Genomic DNA, 24,520 nt, shown 5'->3' with positions numbered 1-24,520 from the left:
ATCCACCCATAGAAATCACCATCCACCGACGTACAGAGAAAAAGGAAATGGAAGCACGTAGGTAGCTACACCGCCGACACATTCATCACATATTTCGCGCCTCCCATCGGGCCTTGAACGTCGACGCGGCGAAACGGCAAAACGAAAACCGCGACGGGGTTTTACATTCCCCTCCGACGCGCCATCCTACGAATCGATGGGGTTTTCTGATCAAGCCCCCGGAAATGAAGCAGCGAAATTCGTTACAGGATGGATTCGCCGCTGGCACGGCCCGTCCATGTTCGCTTCTTAATGAAAGTCCACGAGACTGGCCGACCAGCGGCCTTCACCTCGTTTCTTCATCGACGTGTCTCTAGAGCCGAAGACAATTGCGTTGAAGCGGGCTGCGTTATTGGTACGCGATTCGTCGCGCGGCACGTGTCAGGTGAATACGATTCCTTTCGTTGGGGCCGATACGTCGTGATTCGTTACAGAGGAGTATCCGTGAAGCGGCAGAAATAGTATCCAACACGGACAGTGCCATTACCTCCTCCGCGTGTGCGATCCTCGGTGTCCCTTTTCGCACTCGCCGATTTATCACAAATCACCAGCCACTGTCGTCGCTAGGAACGCGAACCGATCCTCTTTAATCGGAGCGGATCGAACGGTTCGTAGGTGAACCAAACGAGCACACCGACGTCGATCCACGGTCGGATCCAGAATCACGGTGCACGTGGTGCCGCGACGTGCGCCCACGCTAGACTGACGCTCGCTCGGTCGGCCGTCTGACTCGTTGCTGACTCTCCCTACTGCGTGGTTGGCCGACCGGCTGGATGGCGGGGTGGATGGCTGACTGCATGGCAAGAGCAACCCTTTCCCTCGTTGCACGCCGGTCGGCGCCCCCTCTGTTCTTCCGCCGGGATGGATGTTGCAGTCACGCGTCTCGAGCCCGTTGGAAAAAGTTTTCAGTTCGATCTGTTCGGGCTGGTACCCCCGCGGCCGGATTCCGGTTCCGTTGAGAGGATTTCCAGAGGATTTTGCATCCCCGGGTGAGTTCCTCGGTGCCCTCTTTCCCTCTGCGTCGACTGACGGATAACAGGCTGTTCTTCCGTGGCAAACAAGAGGATCGAACGTTGCGTCTATGGGCGACCGGTCAGATCAGTGACTCGAGCACGGGGATCTCCACCCGATGGTGAGATCGTACGTTCGTTGTCGTTCAATTTTCCACGGGGCGCTCTATTTCTCGCGGAGATATAGTACGCGAATGACAAAGTGGCGTTTCAAGGTCACCGACGATTAATAACACCTCACGCCGCGACAAGTGGAAATTGCGTCACGCCGGAAGACGAACGTAACGATCCGTCGAGTGTTACGTTCGGGGAATGGTTATAGATCGAACTTTCATCTTGAAGGTCGTTTTAAGGTCACCGACGATTAATATCAACTTCCGCGTTGATAAATCAACGTGGAGACCATGCCACGCGAAAGACGAACGTAACGACGTGGTTGTGGTACGAGTCGGGAATTGGCTATAGATCGACCTTTCGTTTCGTAGGTCGTTTCAAGGTCGTCGTATTGCTCTCGTTGCTCGTTGAGCGCACCTGGACACCGACTATAGCGCCACGCGAACGTATATACACAGAACTGTACGGAAACACGTCGATGACCTTCGAAAGACCTCGCGCGATAAACGACACGTACTGTACATTCTTCTTTTTTTTTAAACGGATCTACGGATTGTTTCACAATTTCTTGCGAGAACTCGAATCCGAGATCGTCGTCGGTTTCGTACGATCTCGAGTTCTTTGCTCTTCGGGTAACACTTGGAACGACTCACCATCAGGCTCAATAACATCAGGATCGTTGAACAAGAACGCGCACGGCGACGTATAGAATCAGTCCTGAACATTCTCCGCGCGATCGAGTCGATTTAATGACACTTTGATCTCCCGGCGGGCTGGAATTCAACGTCACGGAATTTCCAGCAATGCCGAGTGCATCTCCTATCACCGTAAGTGCGGATTAGACGCAGATACGCCGCTGAAACTCAGCCCCGCAGCGAATGAACACGCAGGAGATTGCTTCGCATTCATCCCGCGGGTAGCGTCCAAATTATTTTCAGGTGACACATTGGAGGGAAGCATTGAATGTTGTGCCTCTGGCGTTCTCAGTATCCTCCCCCTCCCCCTCCACCGTCTCTCCCTAGCCATCCCAATCGCGCTAGAGAAAGACCGTGGAGGTTCTAATGAGTAAGTTCTGCACCGGTGTACTTCACAATGTGGGGAATCTCACGAATTTCGCAAAGGATCAGTAAAATTGTAGGATTTTCGAAATGTTCCCCCCCGTGAGAAAAAAAAAATGACTTCGAAACAACCCCCTCGATCGATCCATCGAAGACGATTACCCCGAGTGTCTTAGCGAGAGATCGAGAGGGTTTGTGGTAGAATTTTTCTGCGAAAAAATAAGGCGACTTGCTAAAAAACATCCACATTCCGCTTATTCAGACAGTGACAGCGAGTAGTTTCCGCTTACGGTACTTTTCAGGGTGAGGATAATTCCACGCGACTACCGACCTTCCTCAAGAGGTTGGGAGAGTCTTTCGAAGAATTCCTCCGCACAAAAGAGGTGACATATTAAAATAACCCCCTCTCCGTCATTGTACAATTTACTGAAATCACCGAGGGTGTTTCAGAGTGTAGTTTTCCCAGCCACAAAATATTTCTGGTTACGGGGAATCCCACACGACTCCTCAAGGGACTTTGGAAGATCTTCCCTATGTAACGGAGGTGACGTGTTGAAACAATCTTCGTTTCGGTCATTGCGCGAGATACAGGCCACCGTGTGTGTTTTGGCGTGTAGTTTCCACGTGCAAAAAATATTTCGGTCTACGGGGAATCCCACAGGGTTTCCAGCCTCCGTCAAGAGGGTCTTTGGAAGATTTCCCCTGCACAAAAGAAAGTAATATATTAAAACAATCCCCACTCGGTTACAGCAAAAAGGCTGACGTTTTAATGGATAGTTTCCGCACCCTGTGTATTTCAGTGTTCGGGGAATCCCACACGACACTCGGACCTGCCCCCGAGAAGGTCCCTGGACGAATTCCCTCTCGCAAAACAGGCAAGGTATTAAAATAAAAGGTTGCTCGATAAGTGTTGTCGTTCGACGAGAAATGGAGCTATCAATTTCGTCGTTTTATTTTTCTAAAGATGGTACTACTGTTCGATGAACACGTGTAAAGTTTCGTGTAAATTTGTCGACTCGTTCGTACTGTATATTTACAGTTATTCAAAGTTGAACTGTCATAATATTTGTTTACAGTGGAAAAAACGACAAAACTTATCAAACAACCTAGTAACTTCCTCTCTGTGTTCCCTAAGAGGTTAGAAGGTATTCTAACGTTTATTTTCCTAGTGCAAAAAATATTTCGGGGAATCCCATACGATCTCTAACCTCTCCCAAGATTATCGAACAACCTAGTAACTTTCTCTCCGTCGTTTCGCAAAAGATGGGCCACCGAAGGTATTCTAACGTTTAGTTTCCTAGTGTAAAAAATATTTCGGTATACAGGAAATCCCATACGATCTCTAACCTCTCCCAAGAGGGTCTTTGGAAGAATTCCCCTACAAAAAAAAGGTGACACATCAAAACAATCTCCCTCTCCATCATTCTACAAGAAACAGGCCACTGTGGGCGTTTTAGAGCGAGGTTTCCGCACCTCGTGTATTTCAGGGTGCGGAGAATCCCACACACACTCGACCTCCCACGGTAGGGTCTTTGGAAGAGTTCCCCGTGCGCAAAGAGCAAAGAAAAGGTGACGTATTGAACCGACCCGACGCAGCCTACGCCAATGCGTAGGCGAGCGTGCACCGCGTTCCGAAATATATACAAGGAGGCCCGACGCCAATGGCCGGGAGGATCTCGTCGACAAAAACGCAACGCGAGTAACCAACTCCCTCTCTTTCGATTACATCTCCGTGGAATTAACCGTACTCGCAAAGGGGAAACGCCAGAGCGGAGCAGGAAGTCGTACAATAGAAACTAGCCTGTCTCGTGCACCGGCTTCGTTCAACTTGCAATTCCCATTACTTTGAAGTCTCTCGCGGAAGGGTATTTGCCTGTCTGGTTCACGTCACTCAACCTCTTTGTTATTCCAGGACTCCTTAACGCTTTTCACCGGGTTGGATCGTCGATTAGCGTTACTTTTCGCTCGCCACGGCGGCGTTTCGAATCCACCGAAACAATTGAACGACGAATTAACTATATCGATTTCGAGCTGCTAACTGTTGCTGCACAACGATCGATCCCACGTTTTACGTGTCCACGTACGCGTGTATTGAACGCAACCGGAGGTACGACAATTAGGGGGAATCGCGGTTAAACAATTACAGACCTCTGTGAGTTTCCTGGAGATGATGAAACGTCGATGAGACCGATAGGAGGATTCGCTGATCGCGAAGAAGCACGAGCGTAAGTTGCATTCTTTAGGGTGTACGAAACCACGAAGCACGTTTCAGAATGGTGGTCCTCGGGACTCTGAAGGCTAATTACATTGCAGTAGCACTTCCTTGGAATCGATGGTACCGCGTACCGTCAGATAAGATTGTAATACAAGATGTCAGACGCCAATGCGGCTTAAGGTACCGTGCGGAGATGATTTATTGGCTAGACTACTTGATTGGTTGATGCGTAACGGTGACACCTCTACTCAGGTGCATTATCGTTATTGGTTTAATCGGTCACATCTATCCGTTTATCGCGTGACGAAGAGCGTATCGAGATAAGGCGAAATAGAACAATACCGAACGATCAGTTCGACCCATTGGCGTATACACGTAAGTTCAATAACTTGCACGTAGTAACGGTATTAGAATTGAAGGTAATTTTGATTTTTTTTCTATTCTTATAAATATCGTCTATTGACCGAGCTTCTTATCGTCTGTCTTCAGAATTTGTATCCTTCACACTTAGTTGTAATATTACAACGAAAAGTAATTTTTATGCTCGAAGATTGCTTCGAAGGAATTGATACACTGGATATTTCGAGAAGTGATAATCTTAAAAGCAACGTTTACTTATCCTACTATGTGTTTCTTGGAACCTTTAAAAAATTTCCCATCGTTACAAGTCCGGATCTTGAAAAACAATGATGATATATTTAAGAGAAGAAGAGCAGCCTGGAAAACACCCTGTTCAAAGAAAAATTAATTTGCATTTTTTAAATAGAAGAAAACTAAACACTTTTAGTTATTTCATTCTCTGGAATATAGATACGCAAATAGAATAACACTATGTTAATGCTCTAAGTAAAATCTCCGTGGTTTCGTATGATCCTCACGGATATGGAGATTCTACTACTATGCAGTGAGACTGTTGAGATCCTAAAAGTAGGATTTCTTGAGGGGGATTAAGCGGAGTGGACAGATTACTCACCTCGCCCCTGTGCCATTCAGTTTGTAGGTGCCTAGCCAACAAGTGATCTCTGTACAATACTATGGAGAGATGAGATGTTGTCACACTACCCACAAGCTGAAACGGCACAGAGGTAGAGGGAATCGTCCACTCGTATCGCTATGGCAACGTCCCTATCCACACATATTGTCATTATCGGCTGAGTTAATCGCATCTCGAAGTCCATCGAATAACGAAGAAAGCAAACGGAATAGATTGCAACAGAGTAAGACAGAACGATAGTGAGTAACATTGGCGTAGACGCAATTCTTTTTACCACAGTCTCTGCTTCGCTAAGGATTGTTTGTCACTACATTCGTATTTAATGTAACAGATTTATTGTTATATTTTAGCACTACGTTAGCAACGACACACCTGAAAATTAATACTTAATATTATAACTTATATAAATCAATATTAACGAACAATTAATTTCAAAGAGACTTTAATACAACGAATATGAAAAGAAAAATGAAATTAAATTCTTTCGGCGATATTCACAGAAAGATTTCTTCAAAGAAATTGTTGCTTTTGGCATTATGAGAGACGTTATTTGTTTATTACTAATTATTACGCGAACTCTTGATCAGAGAGTTCCTTTAACTTTAATGGTGTAGCGTGACGTGTTACCTTAAATTTATGTTTATTAAGCCGGTACAAAGTAGTCACTCTTTTGGAATTCGGAAGGAATATGATTTCAAGTCACGATACTGATAATATTAATGTGAAAGAATTAAATTTTCATTCTTTAATAATCACACATTTAAATAGAATTTGTTAACATTGTATCCAGGTCTGTGTTAAAACTACTTTCAATTTTCTTAAATGTATGTAAATAGAATTACATTTTGCTAATGCAATAAGATCCCATGTGCTCAGTTTGGTTTATTTACAAAACATACTTATTTCGTTATCCCGCGGATACAGAGATTCTACTACTATGCATTACGACCGCTAAGAACCTAAAAGTAGGATTTCTTAGAGGGGATTGAGCGAAACGAGTACACGATTCCTCTCCCTTTATGCTGTTCCAGCGCGTAGGTAGTATGCCAATATCTCATTTATTCACAATATATGGTACACTCTATTTAACGATATTTTATTTACAATTGAATCGATCCATTTTCACACGTTGTCCAAAGAAGTTTGTAACTTTTTCATCGAGTGCGAATGTGCCTGAACGTTGTGACTCCGGTGTGGATATTTTTTCTAATCGAAAAGTATTTTCGAACTCAGAATAAATTATTTCAAGGAATCTAATCAATACTAGCTATTCCCTAATACATATTTTGGCATCTTTTTATCCAGTGAAAATGTGGCTTTAAGTACGAATTGAAAATTCTTTACAAATTAATATCTCAATGTCTGTCTAACTTTTTGTAAGTTTACACTGTTGGTTGCTTTTTCACGGGAACTAACGAATATTAGCTATTCCCTAATATATATTTTGGCATCTTTTTATCCGGTGAAAATGTGGCTTTAGGTACGAGCTTAAAGTTCCTTACAAATTAATCTCTCAATGTCTATCTAACTTTTTGTAAGTTTGCACTGTTGGTAGCTTTTCACGGGAACTAAATAATATTAGCTATTCCCTAATATATATTTTGCACTTTTTTATCCAGTGAAAATGTGGCTTTAGGTACGAGCTGAAAGTTCCTTACGAATTAATCTCTCAATGTCTGTGCAACTCTTTGTAACTTTGCACCATTGGTAACTTTCTCTCTTTCGCGAGAACAAATCGATATTCGATATTCCCTAATATAAATTTCGGCACTTTCTCGTCCGATAAAAATGCGAAAAGTTGTGCAAAATTTCTGAAAATTCCTTACCTATTGATCCCTCGTTTTCTACGCAACACTTCGTAACCCCCCTCTCTCTCTCCGCTGTTAATTCTGTTTCTTCTGTACTCTCTGTTCCACGTGTTTTCTCTCGCGATCAGACAGTGGGCGTCTATTCTAAAAAGAACGAGGAGCGCGGACCAGTGGTACACGAGCCCGTAAAATGCACTTAAGTTATTGACGATCGAGCGGAGGGTTTGAACGCGGTTGTCGCGCCGCTAACGCACGGGCTCGGGCATTAAACTCAAATTCCTCGACGATAAAACGTCCCGGTAACAGCACTTTTACGCGCGGAATCTCGGCGCAACGCGATCGGAATCAGGACAGAACCCATTTGCAGCGGGAGACGCGTCATGAGCCAATGCGAGCTGTACGTCGAAATAAGCGGCTCCGGGACGCATTACTTTGTTATCGGCCGAAAGGATCGTGAAACATTCACTGCCCAATTATGAAACACCGACATTTCGATGGGACGCACGCGCTTTTATCGTACCAATTCCCGTGTACCAGCGATTAACATGAATATTACAGCCGTGTCTGTCAAAACACCGGTTCGCGTGTCCATGTTGATGCTTCAATCTTATCGATTGTTGTCGGAGCCATTGTTCTTCCGTCGAGCACAGGCTCTGCGGATTGCCAGCCGCTCGTTTCCATAAATTACATTGGCCGGAGCAATTAGAGGATCATTTCTGTGCACGAGTTGCTTTTCCGGTAATTGAGCAATAAACGAAATTAAAGATCACCGGGCCCCACCGCGCGTTAAGGAACGAATCGTTGGGTGGAAAACGGGGAGGGAGCTACTGAGGAGGGAACGAAGCAACTCGAAACGTTGGAATAGCAGAAATATCAAAAAAAAATACCGGTAAAATACGAGAGTAGAAAAATATTATTCGTAAATCGCGTATACTTTCTATCGTAAGTAGCGGACCGGGTGGAACGGGTCGTTGTTCGGTCGGACACACCGGTATCTAAAGCCACGTTCTCACTTTTCTATTTCAACGAGCCCCCTGCTCGTTCGTTAGTTACCGTATCGTATCGAGGGTGCTCGTGGTGGCGCGCGAGGCCGATGAAATATTATTTTAAAAGGACCCGAACAACGATCCTAAAGCGCCAAGAGCCAGAAAACCGCAACGATGCCAATTTTATTTTAACCAGCGGTTGCTGTTCCCATTCCCGGTGGTCATTTGGAACGCGAAATTCCATTCGCGGAGATTCATTTTCCCGTCGTTACCCGGCCGCAATTAAGCTGCGACGCAACGAGTCGAAGGGGGATCGGTGCCAGCAGGCAATAAAGCTCGTTCTACCTAAATCAAGGCGACCGTACGCTCTAATCCGCGGTATTTCTCGTGGCGCCATTCCCGGCAGATTTGAAACAGAAAGGGCCACGGGTAAACAGCAGACACTGGAATCCTCCTTTCCTCGAATTCCGAATCGTCGTAAATCAAGCGGACGGTGCGTTTCTGCGAGCGAGTGCGCGCCACCGTCCTTGATACGTATTCGTCCACGATATATTTTCAATCCCTCCCCCCACTCTCTCGAGCGAGCGTACCCGCAAGGATTCCCATTAATTGTGCCCTGGCGCGGGGTACACGTCGGACGTGTTCGTGTAGGAGTACCGGTGCCATTTGTCACCACGCGATCATCGAGCTCGTCGAAATCAAGGCGTCAAACCGCGACCCTTCTTCTGCCTCGCGACAGAAACCTGGCAAAACGAACGCGTCCGCTCGCAAATCGTCGGGATTTATGGTTCTGGTCGCGTACTCTGAAAAACTGCCGCACAGCAATACCGATGCTGGTGTTTCCACTGCGATTTTTCGCGATCCTCTCCAGTGTAACGCGAACGATTCCAGGATCGGTTTCCAGAGCCTCGAAGACGAGCAGATTCCGGTTTTGTACGGGTCTCGTAAGGTTGTAGAGATTGGAGTTTGGTACCATCGGTGATCGGTGTTTTTCTTTAATATTTGCGATGCATTGACACCGGCCTGAGTCGAGAATGATCACGTCCTGATTTTGTATGCATAAATCTTGTACCGAGGTGCAGCGGCTGGGGTTGCCGACAATTTGATACTTGTAATCGATGTTTTTCTCTGTTCACGAGATATTGACATTCCGGTTTGGAGATGATTACGTCTTGATTTCGTATAAATCTTGCACGAAGACGTAGCTATTGTAGTTGTAATAAAATTTGGTGCCAGCAACCGATGTTTTATTCTAATATTTGTAACATTTCGACATTCTGGTTTAAAGATGATTACGTCTTGATTTTGTATAAATCTTGTACTAAGAAATAGCTATTGTAGTTGTAATAAAATTTGGTGCCAGCAACCGATGTTTTATTCTAATATTTGTAACGTTTCGATATTCTGGTTTAAAGATGATTACGTCTTGATTTTGTATAAATCTTGTACTAAGACGTAGCTATTGTAGTTGTAATAAAATTTGGTGCCAGCAACCGATGTTTTATTCTAATATTTGTAACATTTCGACATTCTGGTTTAAAGATGATTACGTCTTGATTTTGTATAAATCTTGTACTAAGACGTAGCTATTGTAGTTGTAATATAATTTGGTACCAGCAATCGGTGTTTCATTCTAATATTTGTGACGTTTTGACATTGTCCTAGCTCGAAGACGATCACGTCCTAATTTTGCGTACATCTTTTACAGAAATGTAGCAATTGTTCTTTAGTGCCAGCAAGTCGGTGTTCTTTAATATTTGCGACGTATCGATATCGCCCAGGTAGAATCCTAATGGTTGTCAACCTACTTGGGTTTCAAGAAAACGAAGTAATCATCTCGGGAACCCCTCCTACGTGTCTCTGCAAGATGCGTTCTATTTCGCTGAACAATCAGAAGCTTCGCAGACTCCTGAAATCCACCGTCTTTCTCTCAATGAATTGACGAATCGCGCGTTGAATAGAGCAGAAGCGATGAATAAAATCATTCAGGTTCCACGTGAACGTACGTGGAAAGGTTTCGTGCGGAAAAGCTCGAACAAAGAGTCCCGCGTATAACTGGTAAACGCTTTCAGCCTGGACCAACGAAGCGTTCACGTTGGCCACGTTGGCTGTTCACCCTCCCACCCATCCCACACCGGATCTGTTTTCCAATTTCCTCGTAAAGCTGGTGAATACTTTCGACGACTGGTGTTCCATGCAAGACACGGGTACTCTAACGAAACTACAATGTCGCGCTAAGATGGCTTGACACTGCACCGAATTTACTACAGTACACTGGCGCGTGTTAAATTTCGGATGCATTATCGTTCGTTAAGATTATAACCAAAGTACACTATTACACGTCGTGTTGGCAATGGAAAGAGAAGAAAATGAAAAACTGATATTCTTGTACAATTTTACGTGTTAAGTGTATACTTAGGTTGCATTGTCATTCGTTGAGATTATACTAGAGCTACACAATTACACGTCGTGTTAACAGTAAAAAAAGAAGAAAATGAAAGAAAAACTATTTTCGTACAATTTTGCACGTTAAGTTTATACTTAAGTTGCACTATCGTTTGTTGAGATTATACTAGAGCTTCATAATTACACGTCGTGTTGACAGTAAAAAAAAAAGAAGGAAATGAAAGAAAAACTATTTTCGTACAATTTTGCACGTTAAGTTTATACTTAAGTTGCACTATCGTTTGTTGAGATTACATTAAAGTTACATTATTACACGTTGACAGTAAAAAAAAAGAAAATGAATGAAAACTGCTTTTCTTGTACAATTTTACATGTCAAGTGTATACTTAGGTAGCATTGTCATTGCTTGAGATTATACTAGAGCTTCACAATTATACGTTGTGTTGATAATAAAAAAAAGAAGAAAATAAAGGAAAACTATTTTCGTACAATTTTGCACGTTAAGTTTATACTTAAGTTCCATTATCGTTTGTTGAGATTATACTAGAGCTTCACAATTACACGTCGTGTTAACAGTAAAAAAAGACGAAAATGAAAGAAAAATTATTTTCGTACAATTTTGCACGTTAAGTTTATACTTAAGTTGCACTATCGTTTGTTGAGATTACACTAGAGTTACACTATTACGCGTTGACAGTTAAAAAAAAAAGAAAATGAAGGAAAACTGTTATTCTTGTACAATTTTACATATCAAGTTTATACTTAGATTACACTATCATTCGTTGAAATTACACCAAAGCTACATTATTACCCGTCGTATTACAATAACGCAGATATCCAGTCAATGACGAAAAAGATAATTGTGAAGTTTGGGAAAATCACTTAGTTAAACGAAACGTAATTGACCATATTTCTACACGAGATGTTCGTGGTGTAATGTACATTTCTCTTCTCATTGTCTTTCTAACAAATTTAAAATGTCTACTCTAATATACATACTCTACTACTCCAGCATACCTGACTAAACAATTTTTCCAAACTTCACACTTATTTCTTTCATACCTACCTAACCACCTACGACTATAACTCCGTCTGTGACTATCCTACACGCAGAAATATGAGTGAAATTTCCTTAAAATCAATAAGGGTCACTTCTGACCCACGTAAGGTGCATCGACACTGCACCGAATCTTCCACCAGTACGATTCGTATTGAGTTCGCTGACAAGCTGCACGTTCCCCGTTAAGATTCCACCGAAGCTGCACTATTACACTTCGTGTTAACAATACGGTGTTCAACGCTACGGATAATCCCCGACACGTCGAACATTCGAATATGTAATAATTTCTGAAGGACCCTCGACGAGGCGGTCAAACGTTCCACCCTCGAATTAATTACGCTCGAAGCAACCGCGTTGCATCCAGAGCGGCGATATTAGCGCATTCGACGCGACAACCGTAAAACACGAGATGGAAAGGATCACTCTTGACGAAGGCGTTCGTTTGCAATGGCGTCGGGGGTTCGCGTTCCTTTGCTGGCCTGGGTTCAAAGCTCGCGGCTTTGAAAGGTACACGGGAAACAGGCTGAAAGCGGTAAATAACGGCCGCCGCATCGGGATCATTATCAAACAGCTGCTCGCTTCGCTATTCACGTGCTATGAATGAGCCCGCAAAACCTTCTGATAATCCTATGGCTTATATCGATTACCGGCACCGGTGTACCGGTTGTTTCTCAAGGCGCGAAACAACCGGGCTAAGAAGGATTTGCGATCACCGGGTTACAAATTTCAACGCGATCTCGTATTTTGTTGTTTCATCGAGTGCCTGCAAGTGGTTCGAGCACACCGTTGTATTGTAATTAACTGGACGTTAGCGGTCACCGTGTTATTCGTAGCGTCGAGGTAAATGTTGTCTGTCTTTTAACCCTTTTGCGGCATCAGTGCGCCACCGATGAATAGGTCGTCGTGTCATTAGCGTACACTGCACGCGTAAAGAGTATCTCGCGTTTCTAGAGCACCCACCCCTACGCAGTAGGCTACCCAGTTACCCGGATATAGCCGGCGTTAGCGACTGTGCATCATTTCGTAGATTACGTATATAGTCGTTGCCAGCCACTGGGATTTCGTTTTACGAATGTTGAATATAACCGGTGCCTGGCCACTGTGCGTCGTTTTCTAGATGCTGGATACAACCTGAGTTAATCAGTACGAATCACTTCGAGGGTGTTGGATACAGAAGTTCTTGGTCACTGTGAATCAATTTTTCCATGTCGAAAAAAAGCTGAGCAAACTTCGATGTCAGTGACCTTGAGCAGATAATTGACTCTATCTCAGCGAATTACACGTTTGTTGAAAGGTCGATGGATTGGATGCTCTTCGTTCAATTGCGTAGATTTTAATACAATTTCGTGTGTGTATTTCTTTTTGTTTTTCATTAGTCCCGATTTATTCGTTTAAAACTGGATTGAAATTAATTTGGTACTTAAGGTTACCATATTGCTCATTTTGGATACGTATAGTGGTTTTTAAAGAAAGAAGTATGGCGCACGAGGCGGGTTCACGTCTTCTGCGAATTATGGTGGGAAATGACCTTGAGCAGGCAACTCATTTTGTCTCTTTACAATAGAGAAGATTATTTTGCATCGTATGGAGAATACTGAAATTTTATACCGAAATTGTTTCGCTAAATATTGTTGAACGACTTATCCACTGGGAAGTATCGTATAGTGTGTTTGTCGTTACAGTGCATCGATTATGCAACATATATAGCAATTTTTCGCTAATTAGGTTAGCTCGCTCCGTCGATTATAAGTCATTAATTTGGTATTGTTATCGGGGAACATTGACGCGGTTTGCAGTTTAATCAATATTTTGGGATTATTGGATACGAACGGTTCTTGTTACTATTTATTCGCCGACCGCAAAACGATAAATATTTACAGCATTGTTATTTCGTCGATACGCCCCCACGCCACATTGAACTTTCAACTCAGCCAGGTCGCATTGCCCGATTCTGGGTTATGCGGAACTTTTACGTATCGAGTATTCCAACTTTTCACTTTAGACAGTTTTAAAGAGTCTTCGGAAATTTAATAGAATATCTGAAGTACGAATTATAATTCAGTGAATGAAATTCGCCAAATCATATTGCTCGAGAGAATTAATTTGAATTATGTATTCCATTCGTTACATTTATCTGCTTATCCGTATCAACGTATCGAGAACCATAGATTACAATACAATTATATTGTTCGTTCGATTATAAATATTCGTATTAACGTTTCCTCCTATTGTTCTTAAGTTAAGTTATTGGCTTCGTAAACTGAGTTTTGCTCGCTCTTGAAGATGTTATCGTTCAATTACTCAACCGGTGAACAGGAAATCTCACGTCATCTAATTAACATAGACTGTATTCGAATTCTTAAGATGTGAACATAAACACGAAGCGTTTAGTCACTGCGTCGTAGCACGAAATGCTCCGAGATTCAAGACTAATCCTTAACAAACAACGGTGTCGTTTGCTTTGCGCCCTACCTAGCGCCTCTAAAGCGCGAATTTATGTTTGCACGAAGCCTGATTGTTTCCTTCCTGGGACGGCTAAACCATTCTAATTTTCGGAATTGACCACCATTTGGAGTAATCTTTCGTTATTAAATTTTTCTGAATTTTTCTCGCTGAATTTTTCGAGATTACGACATTGTGTGCGACGCGACACGACCGAAATGATATTTGAAACAACGTTGAAAAATATTCTTTCGTTGCATCAAAATTGAAACTTGGGTTCTCTAAACGACAATCCGATAACATTAATCGTCGTAATCACGGTTCCCTTTTTCTTGTTTTATAATATTTCTTACGCATGAAATACTAATATTGATTTTAAATACGTTTTTAAATTCTGTGTTTCAATCGTCGACACTCGAATGTTTTAAATTATCAATTTTAATCACCGACACTCGAATTTTTTATTAAAAATATTTCCAAACAGACTATTTCTCGATGCAAGTGCTATCCTGGCTGCTTGAAAGTGTACAATGTAAAAATACGTTAATTCCAATCGTGTGGGAAATAACTATTATTTACTTTCACGGTTGAATTCATAGGTGTCATCTAATTTGAAAGGAGTTTCGAAAAAAAGAAATTTCATCTTGTAGAATTTTACAAAGACAATTTACCGATCCGACGAATAGTTACGTCAAAAGCACTTGGGAAATTTAGCTAACGGGAAATTTCGCGACGCGATCTGCCTCTAGATTCGTGTTTAATTTAGCATGGTTTCAAGAGGCGCGCCGAAAGTTCCGAAGAAAGTTCCAGCAAAGCGAAACAAACTCGGTAAATGGTTGAATATATGGTTCTATCCGCACGAAATGCGAAATAACACTGAATTTAATTTGAAATAATGCGAAATATACTTCCTTATTCGGTTTTATGTACTCTGTGAGCTGAAGTTTTTATAGCGGTAAAAATATCATGAAAATTTTTCGTTTAAATCAGCGTTACCAAGTGCGTGTATAAACTGCGAAAATATAAACGGGTCGCTTGAAATATATCGCGACGGTCACGTTCGATAAATAAATAAGAGCCGGTGGTGTATAAACATACACCTACACACATATATATAGATATATATATATATATATTTTTTTTTTTTCCCCCCCGCGAAAAAACAACATTTGTTTTTCACGGGAAAGGAAACTTGTACAGAAGTAATCCAGCGGCGATGTAAATTTACAAAATCTTGAAATTCGCGAATAGATATTCGACGATCGGATACGGTCTCTATTTCCGCGTGTGATCGCGGCCGCCCCGTTCGATATATCGAAACCGTTGGAGCTAAAAATTTCATTTGCATAATACCCCCGAACGAACGAATTTAGGAAAACATTTCGAATATTACAATTTTTCAGCTCGATTGTTGCAACGCGCCGAACGTTGCCCAATTCCGTTTTAAATCGCATCGAATTCTCTCGACCACGTGCAAATATCATTAAATTCAATCGGAAAATTGGCGTATAATTCGGACACTTGCATTTTTCCCAAACGGTTTCATTATTTTTCGATACGTGGTAATACGATAAGCGGCGGCGAGGAAATTATTTAAAAATTGCGGGATTTCAACGAGCAATCCCGTCGATTTCGACCGTTCTTAATAGCATCACCAGGGAAGGATCACAGGACTACACGAGGCTGTGTGCCGCTCTGACCACGCATGATGGATATCAGTTTGTCAGTAAATACCTTGATGAAGCTAACTGCTACGTCAGGCGTGGCGACGATGTCTAACGGAGATGCTACCGTAAACGAGGCACGTGAATTGTGTCGGTAGTCGTCAGTGAATGCGTTTTGTTCGATGAATATTAAAATTCGTTCGAATCTTAGGGAATAGTAACCTTCTCGCTTTATTTATCGTCCCGATAAAATAAAACGAAACTCGTTAATTAAATTTAACGCGTAAAGTTTAAACCACGTAGCTTCTATCTATCGGAAAATATTTCGAATCGAAGTCGAACTCTGAAACTAAATCAGAGATAAATGCGGAGAACCCCTGAAAATAATTTAGACAATCAATTGGTTCGATTTTCTAAAGCTAGGAGGGAGGTGAGGGAAACTTTGCAACGCGAAAACCACCAAACTGGGAATCGCGTAACGTAGGGAACCGCAAAATCCGATCTCGTAGCACGATATACTCCCAAAATTTGGCTCCGTGGGGTCTCATAGTTTAACCCGGTCTACCAAGAAAACCCTCGAGTCTCGCCTCGCTTGGTAAGAGATCGTAGAATCCTGGTTTAACCTTTCGGTATCAGATGCTCAGGGTTTCTTAACTTCGAAATTTCAAATTTGTTCTCACCGCGAAAGAAACTCCATCCGGTTGATAAACCGTGTAAAAGTATCCACCGTGTGGTTTCTATTTTGGTGGAGAACACCCCGGGGAATAAATTCACGAAAATAGTGCGAGAAGATATTCCGAGAGTCGGGGAGCAACGGTCGTTTGCTGCCCACTATATTCAACGATGGAACGAAAAACTGGGCGGAGGAGAGCTTCTAAATGGGGGGTTGAAGCTACGAATGCAATTTAGAGGGTGGTGTACACGTGTCCTTGACGTTGTGCGGGGTTCGCGAGTGCTCAAGTCTGGCCAAAATTTCACCTCTGTCCCTCATGCATATCCACGAGCGGCGGGGCTGCGTCGGATGCCAGATGCAAATGCGTATGCAGCCCGCGTATGCGTGTATACGTATGTTATCGGCATCCAGATTTCGGTCGTTTACCGGACCCATCCTCTGTATCCGTGCCGTGGAACGCATTATATATGATCTGGTTCCCGAATGCGCGCTAGATTGTTGCAATGACGTATGCAGAGAGCTGACACGTATCCTTGACAGCGATGCTGGCCGTCCACCTCGCGAACGTACGGAGACATTCGCCGAGTCTACCAGTATCGAAATTGATGATTATTGAAAAAAAAAGGAACGAGTGTCGACAACTTTTGCGACTTCTTGCGCCGGAATGTGTAATCCAGGATACCTTTGATCGTTAGACGAGTACTTGGGGTCTGTGTTGGGTATCCTCTTTAGGTGTTTGCAGTGCCCCGATAATCGTACATTCCGATAGATCTCTACAACAGTACCCCGACAGTCTTGTGTCCGAATACCCGCTTGCCCTAATAACCTCGTGTGTCTATATACACGTGCCCCAATAACCCCTATACTTCGACACCTCCATAAGCACTGATATTCCATTCTCCAATACCCCTGTTTCTTGATAGTCTTGTACCTCAACGTACTCGTGTCCCGATATTTTTGCGACCATATATTCCATACACCAATATCTCTACGATCAGATATTCCATACACCAATATCTCTACGATCAGATATTCCATACACCAATATCTCTACGATCAGATATTCCATACACCAATATCTCTACGATCAGATATTCCATACACCAATATCTCTACGATCAGATATTCCATACACCGATATACCTACACCTCGATATGCCCAAAGCCCACTCTTCAATACCCCTATTTCCTAATAGTCTCATGCCCCATCATATCCATGTCCCGATACACTCGTGTCCCAATAACTGTACGACCATACGTTCCATACACCAATATCTCTACGATCAGATATTCCATACACCAATATCTCCATGACCAGATATTCCATACACCAATATCTCTACGATCAGATATTCCATACACCAATATCTCCACGACCAGATATTCCATACACCGATATACCTACACCTCGATATGCCCAAAGCCCACTCTTCAATACCCCTATTTCCTAATAGTCTCATGCCTCGTCATATCCATGTCCCGATACACTCGTGTCCCAATAACTGTACGACCATACGTTCCATACACCAATATCTCTACGACCAGATATTCCATACACCAATATCTCCACGACCAGATATTCCATACACCAATATACCTACACCTCGACATGCTCAAAGCCCAATATCTCTATGGCTTGATATCTAGTCTCTAATATCTCTATATCCTGACGGTTCCATGCCCCAATATACCCATGTTCCACTATTTGCACACCTCAATACCTCCATTTTCCAATACTCCCACACATCATACATGTACGCCCAACTAACTCTATATCTCTATGAATCGATACTCAATTCCCCAATATCTCCATTTTCTGGTAGTCCAATGTCCCAATATATCCATACTTCGATATCTGCAGTTTTCACTCCACCGTATCTCTATGCTCTGATAGTCCCAATGTCCCTAGACCAGTATTTTCGTGTTTCGAATTTCATTGTACCTCTGTGGTCACCATAGTCCCATATCCCAACGAGCCTATGTCCCCGTGTCCTAATATCCCATTGCACCGTACCTCTAGATAACGATAGTCCTCTATTCCAACAAACCTACATCCCCATGTCCCAATATCCCGTTGCACCATACCTCTGGGTCACGATAGTCCCATATCCGAGCAAACCTGTGTCCCAGTGTCTTCGTATCCCAATATCCCTTTGCACTGTACTTCTGGGTAACGATACTCCTATATTCCAATAAACCTACGTCCCCATGTTCTAATATCCCATTGTACCGTACATCTGCGTCACGATACTCCCATGTTCCAACAAACCTACGTCCCCGTGTTCTAATATTCCATTACACCGTACCTCTGTGACACGATAGTCTCGTATCCCAACAAACCTACGTCTCCATACCCTAGTATCTCAATGTCTCCAGGTTTCGAAACCCCCCCTGTCCCAATATCTCCCTACTGTCGTACCTGTGCATTCCAATATCCAGATGCTTCAATACCTCTACGTTTCGATAGCCCAATTCCTCTCGTGTTCCGACCTAACCGCACTCGCCTGCGGCGAAAAGCTGTCGTGCGCGCAATCGCAGAATAATTTAATATCTCGGAGCTAACAACAAGAATTACCAACGGGGTAAACGATCACCTAACAGATTATAACTGCGCAACGGGCAATTACGCGGTTCGTGCTCGCTTCCAAGAAGGTAAGTACAGTATTTATACGAAATAATTTTCCAAATTTCTATCGATAAGTCGTGCAACCGAGATTTCCTACAGTAAAACGATTTTCCTCCCCGAATTTAACGAACGTATCGACTCGCTTCTTGGATTACACGTAACGTTTCGGGGTCATGGCGTTGCACGCACGAGAATTTCGTACGTTGACCCGAATTTTCGTACGCGCAGCGTTTATCGGTGATACGGTTCCAATTCAATTTGCAAGGCACCGTGTCGATTCGCGGGGATAAAACTTATACCATTACAGGGCACTTGGAAAGTACTTACAGAATACACGGTACATTTACTCTTCTCCGTCACGGACAAGAAACACCAATACCGGCCGCCATTCGTCTCCCTCCGCGAACGGCGAGTTCTCTAGATTCGAAAATTGCACTCTTCGTACGGGTGCAACCGCCGCGAACAAATGCTGGATGAAGCAACCATAGTCTACTTTAGTTCGAGCCGAATTCCGTGGAAATATCGGACGTACGTGCCGTGTTACGATTATAGTGATTCGAAGCGAGGAAACATTCTGTTTTCGGTGTCGAGTACGAGCTCGCTACCAGTTCGTGCCATTTTCTTGATACTTCTGTTTTCGAACGTTAATGGATGGTTACTTTTGCACCACATTGCACGCGCGATTCGTATTAAATGCACGTGGACCTCATAACCTGTATTATTATTTTATTTTTATGACCGTCAAACATCTGAGTTTGCGATACGATAGATCGATGCACGTGCTATTTTCGAGGATCAGGTGTTGGAATTATCGACGCCTAATTGTGCAAAGATTAAAAATCTTGAAATTAATTTACTTCCATGAAAATTTTATATTCGTGGCGACTACGTGCGCTGCTACTTCGATAATTCAAACAGCACAAGATTGTTTAAAAATTTTCTTACGTGTCTAAGATCGCTGTGAACACGAAAATCGAAGCATTTCCTTTGCAACGACCTCAAATTTTTGACGAGATTACAATCTAGGAATTATAGAGGTCGAAGTAACACTTTCGAACAATGATTTCTTTTTGGATTCTAAAATATTTGCAATCAAGACACATTGTGAACAAATATTTTATAAACGGAGACTATTTCTATTTTTTATTATTCTGAAGATGAATTCGACTATTGTAATAATTTTATTTAAACAAAAGCAATGTAATAATTCGACTATTGTAATAATTTGATTTAATCGAAAACAACGCAGTAATTCGACTGTTGTAATAATTTTATTTAACCATTTCGATACTACCAGCGTATATACACGTCTAATAATTGGTACATGCGTATGTAATGCACGCATAAATACGTTTCGTGAGGTATACCGAGCTCTGTAGGCGTGTTTACACGAAGTATAAAGTATTCAAGGCTGAGGCGTGCCACAAACAGTAGAATATTCCACACGTACGCGACGCGCTCGTTGAAAGCACGCAGCGACGAACAGTTTAACCGTTTGAGTCCCAGGGGGTATTGAAAAAACACTGTCGAAGAATCCTGAACAACGCGACCGCGCTTTCTCGAAATGAGTACGAGTGGACCCAAGCAGCGCGATAGCGCTTTTTTTTATTTTGCGTGAATAAATCCCAAGCGGCGCGATAGCGCTTCGTTTATTTTGTAATCAGACCCATGGTTTTATAAATGCATATAATCTACAAGGAAAGAGTCAAGAGGAAAGCAACGAATCGCCTGGATTTTATTTCGAATATTATTTTTAAAATTGAATGCGAGTGGATGAATGAAAAGAAAGCACGCTGTTAGGAAAAAACATTCGGCTTAATAAAATTTGTCACAACGTAACTTGCGACAATGTGTAGTCTGCAGCACCAAAAATGCAGTAAAAAGGTCACGTTTAATTTGTGTGCAATGTGAAAAAGGAATTCATCCAATATGTTTAGATAAACATCAGATGTTAGAAATTATAAGTGTTACTCCCCATGAAATTCTTTGTTCAAAACACAAAAATATTTTTAATTTGTAATTCGTTATTTTATGAAATACATCTGTATTATTACATACGAGTACCGTAAGTTTATAAATATTTCAAGTTTCGTTCGATAAAAATTATTGAGAAGATAACAATGAAATACGAAATGTTTATTTCGCAATGAATTATTGCAATATTATTATAGTATTGCACCTATTGTAAATTGTATCGTTTGCATTAAAAGAAGGAGTTTGTTTACGTTGTGTTTACTATTTAAACGATTATTCAAGTCGCCTCTGTCGACACTGTTAATTGTCTGTTACTTGTCCAACTTTGAATCGAAATGTCACGATTATTTCGAAAGAATTCTCAGACATTTCTTTCATCTCCGGTTTCTATGACGAGAATGCTGGATTTGCTGTCAGATCATATCATCGTGGATTTTTTAATAGAAAAGTATTTTCAACGATGTCAGTCTTGCATTTACTAGTATGGCCAGCATTTTGAAACGGACTAGCGACAGTATCAGGTTAATAGAAGCTACATTTATCACACTCAGGGATTTCAAGTATCAAATACAACGCTTATGAACTCATTACAAAAATACAATCCAAGAAAAAATTTGTCACAATTTTATATTTTTGTCACAACATTTTAATAAAGCGTTTAAGCGACTTATGTTCATACGAGTCTTTTTTCTTATTTCTTTTGGCTCGTAGGAGCCAACAATTATAGATATTTCTGAAGAGGGCTAAAAAATTAAACGAAACTGTTACAAATTTAGTATCTTTGCATGTGACGTCATATCTCTCTTATTTATCGACCGTAGATCGCGCGCAGATTTCAAAACCCTGTAAACCAGTCGTATCAAACTCATATATGAACGTGGACCACCAAGTATAATTTTGAAAAAATCTACGGGCCTTGGACAAAAAAAATCTCTTAAAACAATGTTAACCATCAGATAAATCATGTCAATTTTCGCAATTACTTACGATATTTTAAAGTACATATTTCATATTTCTACGAGCCTTGGACCAAAAGAACGTCTCAAAATAATATTAGCGATTCGATGAATCGTTTAAATTTTACTTTACAATCGATTTTTCGCAATAATTACGTTATTTTAAAATACATATTTCAAAGTTCTACAGTCTCTGGACAAAAAACGTGTCTTAAAACAATATTAGCGATTCCATGAATCGTTTAAATGTTACTTTACAATCGATTTTTCGCAATATTTAATTTACGATATTTTAAAATACATATCTCATATTTCTTTTAAAATTCCATTTTATCGTCTTCACAAAATCAATTTTCGGGTTTCGAGCCGTGTCCTGCATTTCGGAGACTTAACGACCGCGCGTTTCACACTATTATTGCGAACCGATCGATAGCAAGGTATCGGTTGGTACGAATAGCGAAACGTGTTCTTAATCGAAGAGATTCCATCATTTAACGAAACTCGTTCAAAATTCCAGGAAAAGATCCGTCCTAACGCAACTTTTCCAAGTTTTAATCGACCAATTTTTATCTCTCGGTAGAAACTCGAATTTCTCAATTGGTCACATTTCCTGTAAAGTGTACGAAAGCCGTGGACTCGATCGTTCCCCTCGAATTCGGTTTCGGGGCACTTCGAAAGAGACGTCTTCACGGTTTCGGAGTCGCCGCCAATAAAACGACGGTGATCGTAAAAGCGAGGGACGGCGAACGAAGTTGGACGAATATTCGTACGCAATATCGTATTCTTTTTCATCGGCGCGGGCCGGCCGGACCGGAAGTTTGGTTGACTCGTTTACGAGCCGGCGAAAGTTTTCGCTCGCGTTCGCAAAAGCATCCCGCCCGCGGAACGGACGGAAAGGCTCCGCACTCTCCGCCGGGGATTTGATTTTCTAGCGTGCTCGCGGTCACGGTAAATTCGTGGCCGGTGTTTCCAAAGAGTTCCCGTGGAACTTCTCGATTTTCGGTCGTAGCTCGTCTCCTTCCTCCGGCGCGGATTTCACCGCGAGAAACAATGCGTTAATTAGCCTCGGAAGGCGAACGTTAATCATTTTAATCTCGTGAATTTTTTTTGACGATTAAAAACTTGACAGAATAATTCTTGTGTGGATCGTTCTAAACGAGGAAATCAAAAGGATTCGGGGTGGGTGTGAAAACGGCTATTGTTTAACGAATCGAAACGAATGAAAATGACTAATCAAAATTCTTAAGATAAATAATGCATCTGAGGTGTAGAACAAGTATGTTTTTTCCTTCTCGATTTTCGATTGTAGTTCGTCTCTTTCCTCCGGCGCAGATTTCACCGCGAGAAACAATGCGTTAATTAGCTTCGGAAAGCGAACGTTAACCATTTTAATCTCGTGAATTTTTTTCTGACGATTAAAAACTTGACAGAATGATTTTCGCGTGGATCGTCCTAAACGAGAAAATTACAAGGATTCGCGATGAGCGTGAAAGTGGCTATTGTTTAACTGAACCGAAACGAATGAAAACATCTAATAAAAATGGTTAAGATTGTTGAGAGAATACCTCTGTATTCTATTGATGGTGATATATGCATGCAAAGGAAAGAATAAAAAACAAAGGAAGATCTAAACTGTTATATGGAAGCATAAGTGTAACCACGTGTAAAGAGTAACATGTGAATATTAGTAAAATTAAGTATAAAATATGTAATATATATATATATATATATATAATAAATATATATATATAAAACCACATTGCATATTTTCTTTCAAAGATAAATAACGCATCTGAGGTATAGAACAAATATATTCCTCCCTTCTTGATTTCCAATCGTAGCTCGTCTTCTTTCTTCACAGGCAGGAATAAATAATAAAATGGAAAGTGCCTATGCGTTTAACCGTGTTAGTAAACTGCAACGAATAAGTGACAATATTCTTATTTATTTTCGTACGATAATTCAGAAACTAAGAATAATAGTCGTTTCAATGATTGACTTTATAATTGTGCGCGATATATTTTAAAACATAGAACCCACGCGTAGTTCCACGTTACACTCGTGACTTTCATTTCTTCGATCATCGATCTTCGTTTCGTTTGACGCTGGAAAACAATTGTGCCGGAATAGTGGCTCTGACCGCTACAAAAGTTAGCGAAAACGTTGAAAAACGTCGCTCAGGAGGGAAGCTATATTTTATTCCGTAAAATGTCTCTGTGGGAAGCCACTATAGTGGCACGTATAACCGAAGCTTTAACACTCGTTGTTACGGCGCAAACCCACGGTGGTTGAACGCATTTGGAACCACTTAAAATACCTAGTAAAATTGGTTCTGTGCCAGGATATGGGCATTGCAGATTCGATGGTCCTTGCACCAGTCGACGATCGTAAATTAGGAAGCGTCGTTCGACCACCCTGAACACTCGTTCGTTTTTCCTCCAATAATTTTCCGTCATTTTCCTCGATCTTTTCACTCCCATTTCCCTTTCCCCGAA

At 41.9% G+C, this 24,520-nt stretch overlaps 1 protein-coding gene across 3 annotated transcripts in view; it reads right to left on the bottom strand.

The window, feature by feature from the left end:
- Positions 1-24,520, bottom strand: part of LOC143149432 (uncharacterized) — a 284,472-nt gene that overhangs the window by 135,843 nt on the left and 124,109 nt on the right. The window contains exon 1 of one of the 3 annotated variants that reach the window (XM_076316781.1): positions 527-645. The exons of the other annotated variants lie outside the window; for them this stretch is intronic. The gene's annotated coding sequence lies outside the window, so the exon portion shown is untranslated. Of the gene's footprint in view, positions 1-526; positions 646-24,520 lie in introns of those variants that run through there. 3 annotated transcript variants of the gene reach the window in all.

The sequence above is a fragment of the Ptiloglossa arizonensis genome, chromosome 1, assembly GCF_051014685.1.
Source record: "Ptiloglossa arizonensis isolate GNS036 chromosome 1, iyPtiAriz1_principal, whole genome shotgun sequence".
Lineage (NCBI taxonomy): Eukaryota > Metazoa > Arthropoda > Insecta > Hymenoptera > Colletidae > Ptiloglossa > Ptiloglossa arizonensis.
This window is presented reverse-complemented; position numbering and strand designations above follow the sequence as displayed.